The sequence below is a fragment of the Ceratosolen solmsi genome, unplaced genomic scaffold (genome assembly GCF_000503995.2).
Source record: "Ceratosolen solmsi marchali unplaced genomic scaffold, CerSol_1.0 scaffold27, whole genome shotgun sequence".
Lineage (NCBI taxonomy): Eukaryota > Metazoa > Arthropoda > Insecta > Hymenoptera > Agaonidae > Ceratosolen > Ceratosolen solmsi.
The window spans coordinates 1663677-1675487 of NW_011948426.1; positions in this window are offsets into that span (position 1 = coordinate 1663677).

Below are 11811 nucleotides of genomic sequence, written 5' to 3' on the forward strand. Positions count from 1 at the left end.
TGAAATAACGCATAATCCGCATTATGAAGAATTCAAGTTTAGCGAGATAACACGTGGCTTGGAATTCGTGGTTATGTAACATTCGCTGAAAAAAGAGATAAAAAACTGATTAAGTTTACCGCAATTTAGAAGAATTTTTTGGAAAAATTAATATTTATTTATTAATGTTTTCGTTTATTTTCTATGTATAGTTTATATATTTAATTATTTATCCAGTTCTTTTATTAAGCAATAGATCTTTTAAAGGTCAAAAGCAATACAAATGTTGACTAATAAATATGAACCGTGGATTTAACGATTTTAATAACAAAACATATCGATATTTCGATAGAAACTTTATCAAATAGATTCTGATAAAAGTCCTAAATTTTGAAAACACTTTAGTCAAGGTTTAATTGTTTGGTGCGAAATTTATTGAAGCTTTAACAATCATTAAATGTCTTTATTTATGCATCATGGTTTATCTTGCCTATTTATTGGAGATATTTCAATTATATAATATGAAAAATAATGATCCTAAAATTTCATTTATAATTAATTTCTTTATGTTTTATTAAATTTATAATTTATCCATTTGTAGCATATTTTTAAAAATCAGTTTTGTACTGAATAATCATTACATTCATTCTACCATTCATTTGGCTTATTATCTCTATAATAATCTTTTCTTCTTCATATCGTTTTTAGCTCAAGGTATTCTTTAATTTTGTTCTTATCAAATTTCTAAATTTAATTTTATCGTGAATAAAGAAAAATTATATATAAATCCATAACTTAAGCTCAAATAATAAATTCAACTCAATACATTTAATTATTTTATTAATCAATATTTATACTTTAAATTAATTCATATTAAAGTCACAGACTAAATTATTTGATATATACTACCCTGGCGAGAGTTAAGAGTTATGTCATGTTTCATATTAAGAGATTTTATGATGAAATAAAAAGTTTTTATAGGCCTCCAAATATAAGATTTGACAAAATTTATGAAATTGTTTTAATATCAGATTTATTAATATTATTTTATATGATTGAATATATAATAAAAAATATTTATATTCGAAGTATATATGCAATGTTGAGAATAATTATTTTTTAAGATTATATTTTTGTTACTTGTAATCATAATTCTATAAATACAATATATCGACAAAGATTTTCTATAGCATTTTCCATTAACTTCTCATGTTTTTACTCATAGAAGTGTTAAAGAAAATAGTAAAAATAAAATATGTAAATATAAAATAGATTATCAAATAATAAAATAAAATATGTAAATTGTATAAAAATTATATACTAAATAATGTATTCAATTAATTTTTTTTCCATTTATGTGTAATATACACGATTGATTCAAATTAAAAAAAAAAAAAATGTAATTTAACAATAAAATAACTATTAACATTTTTATCCAATAAATTAAAAATTCTTATATATAATTTATTTAAATATAAAAAAATATATAAATAATGTATATTAGCTTTCAGATGTAAATAATGAGACATAATAAAGATATAAAATATAAGTTATAAAATAGCAGATATTTTATAATTGAAATTTGTTTATGGTATGCGCTTTTGTACATTGTATTTTTTATATCATATTACATAATTTAATGTCTAAAAATTCAATTTTAAATATAATATTAAAATATAATACAATTAATTTTATATTCATTTCTCAATTGATACAAGTCGTAAATTGGAAATTCTTATTTAGATATTTTAAAGATGTGTATATAAAAGATTAACATTTTTGAGTATTAATTATCGAGGGATTATTTCTAAGATATAAATATATGAATTTTTAATGAAATGTGCGAAATTTGGAATAAAAATGAAATATTTAAATAACGAATAAATTTGTATATGCTCTAAACAGAAATTTTTATAATACTTCTGCAAGTAAATACAACGATAAGAATATAAAATTTATTAAGAACAATATTTCAATCTTAATTTTCAAACGCGTCGCAGCTTAATATTTGCAATTGTATGAAGATATTTAACATTAAAATTTCATTATCCTGTAGAGTTATCTTGTACGTTTCAGGTTGTATTAAAATTAGAAATAGTTACTATTGGCTCTAAAGTATCATAGAGTTTAATAATATTGACATTTTGAGAGTTTGAAAAAAAAATCTATAATTATAAAAGTATTTCATTGTGTATATACAGTAAAAGAAGTTAAATTAATTTGGTTTAAATTTTAATAATTTTTCTATAATATAATATTAATAAAAATGTTAAAAATAATGTTTTTACGATTTCAAAATAGTTACTAATAGTTACAAAATATAAATAATATAAATTATAGAAATTTTTACATTTGAAATACTAGTAGTAATTGTTTTAATATTTTAAGAATAAATTGTATAAACCTTAAAGTATTGATAATTCGAAAATTTTATTAAAAAATATAAAATAAAACATTGAAAGATACAGTTAATTAATATTGATTAAGTATTTGGTGAAATCTAGTAGATTAAAATGTATTTTTAACTCATCCTTTTTATAGAACAAACATAATTATATTTATCAAAATCGATATTTTTTAGAAATTATAAATCAGTTAAATTATTTTGTACAACGTTGTATTAATTTTCACATATTTTATGAACTTTAATATACTTGTAAATATATTAATTTTCATTACGAAGTTTCTATGCAATTAAAATTATGAAAGTTTTTAATTATCCACAAAATGCAGGTATAAATGCAGTAAATAATGAATTTGTGAATTTAAATTAAAAAACTTGTTTTAATAATATATTTACAGATAAAATATTAATTTTATTCATATTGTCAACATATGAATTTCATGTCATTATGAAATTTTTTTCTAAAAATTGAAAAAAGAAAATAATTTTGTTCTCAGTATTTTTAATGGAACGATAGATACATTTTATTATTTTAAATGAATATATATATATATATATATGTTTATGTAGAATATTTTAAGTATGAATTCATAATACATTATGCAGTATTAGGATAATAGTTTCATTGTATACTAATTTATCCAAAATTTATGTATTCAATATTTTAGGAATTTCTAATTTTAAATAATATTTAATTGATGAGCAACTTAGTATTTTAATATGATTAATTTATAAGCATGTATGCATAGATATTTAGTGGATTTGTTTAATTTTATTATTTTGTAAAACAAGTACTACAGTATTATTATTAAGTTACAAAAGTTACGAAATTTTACTAAAACGGTAAAAATTGTACCAATAGTTATGGAAATAGTAAAAACTTTTTCATTGTTTTTCGAGAAAAGTCTTTAAATTATTTTGATCCAGTATGATTATAAGACAAAATAAAATTGTATAAACAGCTATATCACTTTTCTATTGTATACAATGATGATAAATATCGTGCTAAGTAAGTTAAGTAAATAAAAATTATCCCATGTACCACGCTAAATCTTTTGAATTATGTACACATAATTTTTGCGTAATTTTTTTATATTTTATTTTATGATTTTAAGTACAAGTAAAACATGTGTTGAGAAAAATTCACAGAATGTATAGATAGTGCATTAAATATAAAATCAATAATATAATAACTAATAGAATAATAATTTAACAATTTTGGAAAGTTATCAAGATCGATGTACATTAAGTCAAATATAAAAAATGTGTATGAACGATATATATATATATATATATATATATATATATATGTTTAAAATGTTAAAGTATTTTCTTGAAAATTAGAAGGATCGGTGATCAGTGTAAATAGTAAAATTTAATAAATAACAATGTAACGTTGCCAATATATTACATATATTATTATATTTGTAAATATTAATTGTATTATAGCGGCATATTTAATTTACATAAGTGAATGAAATGAGATAAATTAGTGGACACGATTGAAATTAAACATACAATTGAGTAATTAAATATGATAATTATGATTATGAAACCAATAAAGATCACTCGGAAGATATCACGTTACTTGTAAAGAGCATTAAACGAAAGAAGTCTCATTATCCTTGTGCTAATTATTTTTATTTGTATTAGTTATGATGAGGTACTAGCAACCTCGTTTGGAAAGCTATAATTTTTACTTTTTTACGATGAAAATAACACTCCTTTGCGTTTTCAAGAATAATCTTAATATAATATATCGTTATTTAAGTAATCATTAAAACAATCGACAATTAAAGTTAGTGTTTCGAGTTTATTTGCGCGACATAAGCTTGCATTTTAATATCGATTTGATTATTATTACAAATTTACAGCAATACTATTATCAATATTAATAATGTATTTAAACGAAATTGCAATATATATTATTACATTATATTTTCTTTTATGTAAAATTATAAATGCTGTACATTTATTATGATTTCATAGGGTTAGGTTAGATTAACACGACGTTTTCACTATATTTAACAGTTTCCGAAGGATAAATAATTCACGAAACTTTAAAAATAAATAACACTTTAATGTAAATTTCATTTAAGATTCTTTTCCAATTCGTAAATATCATGGTAAATATAAAATTATTAAATTTGAGACAATCACGTATAAGCTAATTAATACGTTGATATAGAATTTATAAATCAATTGTAAAAATCACTTTTTAAACATTGGCGAAACGATCCGCAGAAAAATTGGTCCTATTGTAAAACTCGTTATGTACATTTTCTAATATGATCATCCTGTTGCGGTTGTACGAGTCATGAATACAATAAAAGCTAGGAATTTAATTGGTAGAGCAAATTTTGCCAATCTCCTTGTTCAAATGTAGGAGAACAATTATTGTTTTAATTCATTTTTCAGCGGTGAGCGTAGAATATTTGGGAGGCATTTTTTTTTTTATTTTATCGTATCATTATTCCTCAAAAGAGCTCGAAATTACTATTACACGCTTAAAATTGAATTTACATTAATTCTGCAATTATATTGCGAATGAGATTACGTTCTCCTATGAAATGCCAAAATATTTAAAAAGCTGATTTTCAAATTTCATATTACGCGTTACGGGTATTTTTTCTTCTTTTTCTTTCTTCTTTTTTTTTTTTTTTATAAGAGCTTTAACAGAGCTTACTTGTTTACTTGAGAACATTACTTAGACTTTGATTAATAAAATCTAAATAATATAATATAAAGTGCGTGCATGTATTTAAATCTATCTGTTTCAAAAAGTCAATTGCTCTCTCTCTCTCTCTCTCTCTCTCTCTCTCTCTATCTCCATCTGTACAACCTTTCTGGAAGTGAAGAAACGCACTTTTCAATCGATATTTTATCTCCTTTAGCATTGTTAACACTATTTTTGGCCTGAAAGGGCCGATATACTCATTCATTTCAACCGTCTCATACATCATAGACGCACTCGCTTACACGTACTAAAACACTTTACTTTATGACCTTACTTTCTTTTCACGCTCGCAGCTTGCCCAGTCGCATTACCTGCCGGTAAGAAACTCAGCGCCTAATTATCAATTTAAGTTGCCAGGGGAAAAGGATTATTAGTTGCCTTGGACGCTCATCGGCGAGCCTCGTAATTCAACATAACAATTTTCAATTTTTCAACGAACGATAAATCTGCAAGTGATCGAGGATCGATGAACGAGACCCCAGGAATCCCTGTCGAGTCTCTACACATTGATAAACATTTACGCGTCAATGGGAAATTCCACTCGCTTATTTAACGAGATATCTCAATTTCGTGGATCGATTATCATTGATCGATGCATAAGCAGCACTCGGATTTTCGCGAGGACTCTGTCACGCCTCGTATCATTATTTACTTTCGCGCTTTAAACAATTTAGCACTTGTGCGCGAGCCTTCGTCAATCGAAACAGGCGATTCTAACGCGACCTCGTCGCCTTATTCCCATCCTTGCCAATGGACGGCTCGACGAAACGAAGCTCATAAACGACAATGCACAACATTTTTTAATCTGGCAATTTGGGATCACTCATCCTTCTCGGCCAAATTCTTATGCAAATACGACGACGACGACGACGACGACGACTGGGAATCGGTCATTTCTATAGGCTTCCTCTTATACTTTACCTGTCGTCTCCTTCGTAAGCATAATAGCTTTATTTACCCCCCCCCCCTCATTTCTTTTGCGGCTTGTCGCACCGCAATATATCACTCTCGTGTATTTTTCATACGCGAATCCAAAATTACGGAAGCTTTTATAAGGGATTATTCTGACGCGCAATCGAATGTTATATATGTGTAGAATGAGGGATGCCTGTACACAATAAAGGCACCGACATTTTTCTTTTAATCGCGTTTCCGGCATACCAGCGTTAGATAAAAAGAAAAAAATCCGCCTCTTTTTGCATTTAATGTTGAAATCAAATTTGGCCCGCTGCAAAAAAATATTCTTTTTACCTTCTGTCAAAAACAAAATATATAGTCAGAGAGCTAATAAAAAGATCCTTAAATAACGAATATTTATTGTCTAATTCATTAAAGTGTATTGTACTGTGGCATATTTTTTAAAATTGTAAAGTGAAGGTTTTTTTTTTCTTTTTTTTTCTTTCTTTTTTTTTTCTTTTAACGAAGATAATTTTAAATCATTTTACCGACATTGCCTATTGTCCAAGTAATAAATTAACTTCATTTTTTATGATTAAACTTGTTTGGCGGGTCGTGCACATTGCAATAAATATTAAATGAGAACTATAAACGAAATTGCTTACAAATAATAATGCAAATATTGCTAAAGCTAAAGCTAAATTTATACATTTGAAAAACTTTGTAGCGTGCTCTATAAACTACATTGAATGGGATTAAAAATATCGAGCAAGTAAATAAAGCAGAGTCGACGATATCTTTTAGCTTTTGCTTCGTTAAAATATTTTTTACGACTTCGCGTCACCGTAACAGTAAGACATTATTCCTCATCTACGACAGTTTATTATAATTTTAATTATAAAATAAAGTTGCTTCGCAAAACTTATGGAACCATTTTAATAACTATGCGAACGAACTTCACAATGGAAAAGTGAATATATCATTGTACGTCTACGTTATTGCGATTGGCAGCTTCTTAATATATTGATATATAAAATTACGCGATAATAAATCAAGGAATTCTCGTTTCCTGATTTTTTTCTTTAGTATGGGGAACATCGCGGTAACTTTAATTGAGTTTAGTTCGCATGTAAATTGTGCTTTATTGTAAGATCCAACCGATTTTGACAATGTTAATATAAATAAATTAAGTTTAACAGAGCTTATGGGATTGTGTAAATATTTGCATAGAGAAGAGATGAAGAATGATTATTTAAATAATTCATACATAACCTATATAGGAACAACTATTAATTGATAAAATAAGAATTAACTTTATAAATGGCAATGGAGTAAACATTACATTGATAAATGTGATTATAATATATTTAAATAAATGTACGAAAGTTTTCGTTTATTATAGTTACATATTGTTTTTAAAGCTAATGAAAGCGAGTGATAAATACATTTTATCTTGAATAGAAATAATAATTTTACAATGATATTAATGGTAAATTCTAATAAATCGTTTGATAATGATATATTCTCTTAGATAATATCGTATAATGTTAAAAATTTCTTTAAAGGGAATACAAACTGCGCTTATGTATTAAAAAATAGTCTCAATTATCACAGTTAAATTATTGAAATGTTAAGAAAAATTTGTCGATCACATGAATTTATTATCCATATAATTGCTTAAACGTAGAAAGATACGTCAATGAAAATTGCAAACTCTGTTGATTATTTCATATTTAATTACATGATGGAAACCACATTTTATTCATAAAAATATATAATCGATATTCTTATGATTTGTTATTTCATCTAATATATCAACGATATTCTACAATAACGGAAACATGCTGCTCTAATAAAAATATAGAATCATATTATGAACTAACTCCATGATTCTTTTATCCTAGTCGTTTTCTTAAAATATTTTCCATTTCTCATCTCTCACCCATCTCTCACCCCCTACTTTTTCTTTTCCCTATTCCTCGAATGGGACTCGCATTTTCAGATATCCTTTTTCCTCGGCCCTATGTTTTTCTACTGCCACCGACCGACTACGGAGATCGACTGGTAGTCAGTTCACGAGTGAACCTGTGTATGTGCCAAGTGTGCGCACGTATGTGTATGCGTTAGAGAGTTAATGCAGATAGAAGCATCTAGCTCGGTTCTCGATGCGAATGCCATTTTAGAGAAAGACTTTGCACATACATTGTACCTGAAGTATTGCAATGATAACAATAATAGTGGATAAATAATGCCAATAGGAAAAGTAACAATAATGATGATAATATAATCAGTAGGTGATGGCAATTGATAATATTGTTATTATCATTACAATTATCATTTGTAATTATTATCATTGTTATTGTTGTTATCATTATTAGCTAAATTATTAATAAGCATTTTTTTCACAATGCTTTGATAAAACAAAAATAATAATAATAAATAATAATAATAATAATAATGAAACGGTCATTAGGTTCTATAACATTATGAAGACATTAACCTGTTATAGCCTATATAGGATCTGAGCGGTTACACTATAAATTTTGTTAAATAGACTGTAACAATCATCATATATGTTTAGTTGCACAGTTCATCGCAACTACAATCATACGCCATGTATCCGCTATTTAAACGGATAATAATATAGTTTTCGCTAAAGTCCTACCCTCGGGAGCCGCTTATCTCCCCATTTTTCGCATTAGACGACACGACTGCGTGAGCGCTCACGCACACAGCACATTACTTCTTTAACAACCTTAACCTCCTGTGTCTCTTTTTCCCGAGAATGTCGCGGCCGTTGCTTATCGTTCATTAAGATTCGCCGACGCAGCGACGAGAATCCAGTCCAGGAAACCTGATACGCATGTATCCTATGTGCGCCACGTGTCTAAAGCCGCGCGCGACCTTACAGATTCGCATCTATGGGCGAGCCTCGAGGAATGTCTGGGTAATCTTTATTCGAGCGACTTTTCGTGCACGCGAGTGGCAATTGCGCGTTTTACTCCGATTCGGTTTCCTCGCCTACCATTGCTTTCTTTTTTCCTCTTTCTACGCCAACAACGTGGAATACGTGTGCGCGTACTGTTTTTACACTGGCTTTTTTCGAGGTGAAATCACTGAGGTTTGAATTTTCCAACCAGTTTTGCATGCCGCACACAAATTCCTAGTGTCTGTATTGTACTTACTTGCCTTTTATATGGAAATTTCCAGATAGCTTGTATGCTTTATTCTTTTACCCAAATCTTCAGTCATATCTTATGTCTTCTCTTACTCGACTTTCGCCAAACATAACTCGGCTTCTGCTTCTTCTATCTGAAGTTTTCATAGTGACTACTACTCTTCCATTTCAGTATTTTCATAATAGCATTTTTCGTTTGAATAGCGAGTTTAGTGCATTAAAATTTTAAATTTACTATTTAATAGCCCCTGCAGAGATCAGAGATTTACAATGATATATATATATATATATATATATATATATACACACATACATACATATAATTATTAAAAAATAACAACAACAAACAAGAAAAACAACGCCAACAACAATGGCTCTAATAATATCCTTTCTCTTTGGATTATACGAAAAAAGTTTAATGAGATATTGCACGTACTTCCCGAATACTTGAATGAAAAATCAAAATCAACGCAATAAGAATAGCTGGTGTTGAGCATAGTTATTAGTAGATAATTTATTGTACGACCGACTATGTTTTATCGTCGTGCATGATAAATTTTATGATTAAGTAATGATTGTTAGAAAAATAAATTCCTGCAATTATCTTATAGAATTTTTCGAGCATATAGAATATTATAATTTATCTATTCTCGTCGAGTTATTCATGCAAATATGACCGAATCAAATAATTTAGGCGATCGCAAATCTACTAGATACAACCTTACTAGAGACAACTGGAGCGCAACATTTTTATTTATTGCTACAATCTCTTTAATAGCATTGCAACCGTTATAATAATTTATTAATGATATATACTGACGTACGTTTAAATTTCAAATATATCCCAACAAAGTCAATCCAGCTACAATGACAAAGTCTTAACTTTATATTTGTATAAATTAAATGATCTGCCGATATCGATCGACACATCGATTTTACGTTCAGTTTCACACTACACTTACTCATGTTAACCGAGTTCCGTAAAAAAAAAAAAAAAAAAAAAAAAAAAAAAAAAAAACCAAGTCAAGGAAATTCGAGAGCAGCAGAAAAATATAAGAAATCATCGGAGTGTGTGTGTGTGGTTGAGGATGAGTCGATCAAATGCAAAATGGTTGAACCTTTGCCGAGCCATGAACCGGGGATACTTATCTCTGAAAATGCGTGTTAATACGAACTCAATTGGCTTTTACTCGCAGCTCATAAAGAAACAGGTGCAATCGACTGCGCCGACGTACATGCGTTTCACTAACATTTCGCCGCTCGTTTACGAATCATGTGGTTTTTATAAAGAGATGTTTGTGCTTAAGCGTTGTCTTCCACACGCGCACTCGGGATCGTACATTGGTTGCACACTCCTCAGCCAGCAACCACACGCACGTGCGCACATATCGCGAATATTTAATAGCGCTTTAAAAACTTTAAGGCGCTTTTAAATATTTACACGAAGCCGATATTGAAAACGGGCAAGAAAATTTTCCTGTCCTCGAAGGAACGAGATGTGTACCGAGTTTTAGAGCGTCAGTTCCACGGTTTACCGTGCGCATTACATTTACTTTATAAAAGCACATTATTATTATATGTTTATGAAAATTTTCCATACTTGTGTTGCTCGTATCTTTCGATGATTAGTAAGTATTTTATAACTGTGTAAACGAACCTTTACATATAATTGCTCATATCGACGATCAATTATTATTTGTCCATCACATTTATTGAAATCATAAATATAAGATTAAATGGCTTTAATACCTATTGAAAAATTTTATATTCAGTGGCAATTTAATTTTTATAAAATCCGACTGATCTACGTAAATTTAAATTTATATATCGATAAATGCACAAATATTATATATAAATATAGAATGTTGGCATTGCGCAAAATAGCCTATTGTTTATGGGAATGAGATACAAGAGAAAATAATAAAAATATAATTTCACGTTTAATTGTAAAAAGTCTGTGACAGCATAAGCTAATGCGTAAGGTATTTGCATATTAAATATAGAATCGATGTTATTACGCAAGGAAGTGCTTATAATTTTTTATTAATCGTAAATGGTAAGAATATATATTTATTTACTTATCTGTAAAATATACGCTTAAATATAATATAATTGGATATAATTTTATCATAATCAAGTGTTCAACAAGGCATGTTATCGCAGTCAAAATTCATGTTCCACTAATAATGCTCGAATTTATATTCTCCAATATCTTTCCTATCAAATTATTAATAAACCTTATCACTTACATTTGATGCGAAATTAAATCCGCGCATAGCGTAAATCGTTATATTAAGTAAGAATTTCGAATTATTTATGGAAATTTCGTGTATTATCACTAATTTCGGCCCGTATCTCAGCAATTAATTCATATTTAGCGAGAAATGATAGATCTCATGCGATTTCCAATTACTGATTGTGTTTAATTTGGAAAATAGAGTACTGTAACATTAAATTTTATTGAAATGGCTTTCAGTAATCGTCGATATGTTTATTACTATTTTGAAAATATTTTAATACAGGATTGCTCGACCATACAGTTTTTACTTTATATAACTGTAACTAACGATTGACCAACCGGATTATTATTAGTATATGAAAAGACATTTTATTACA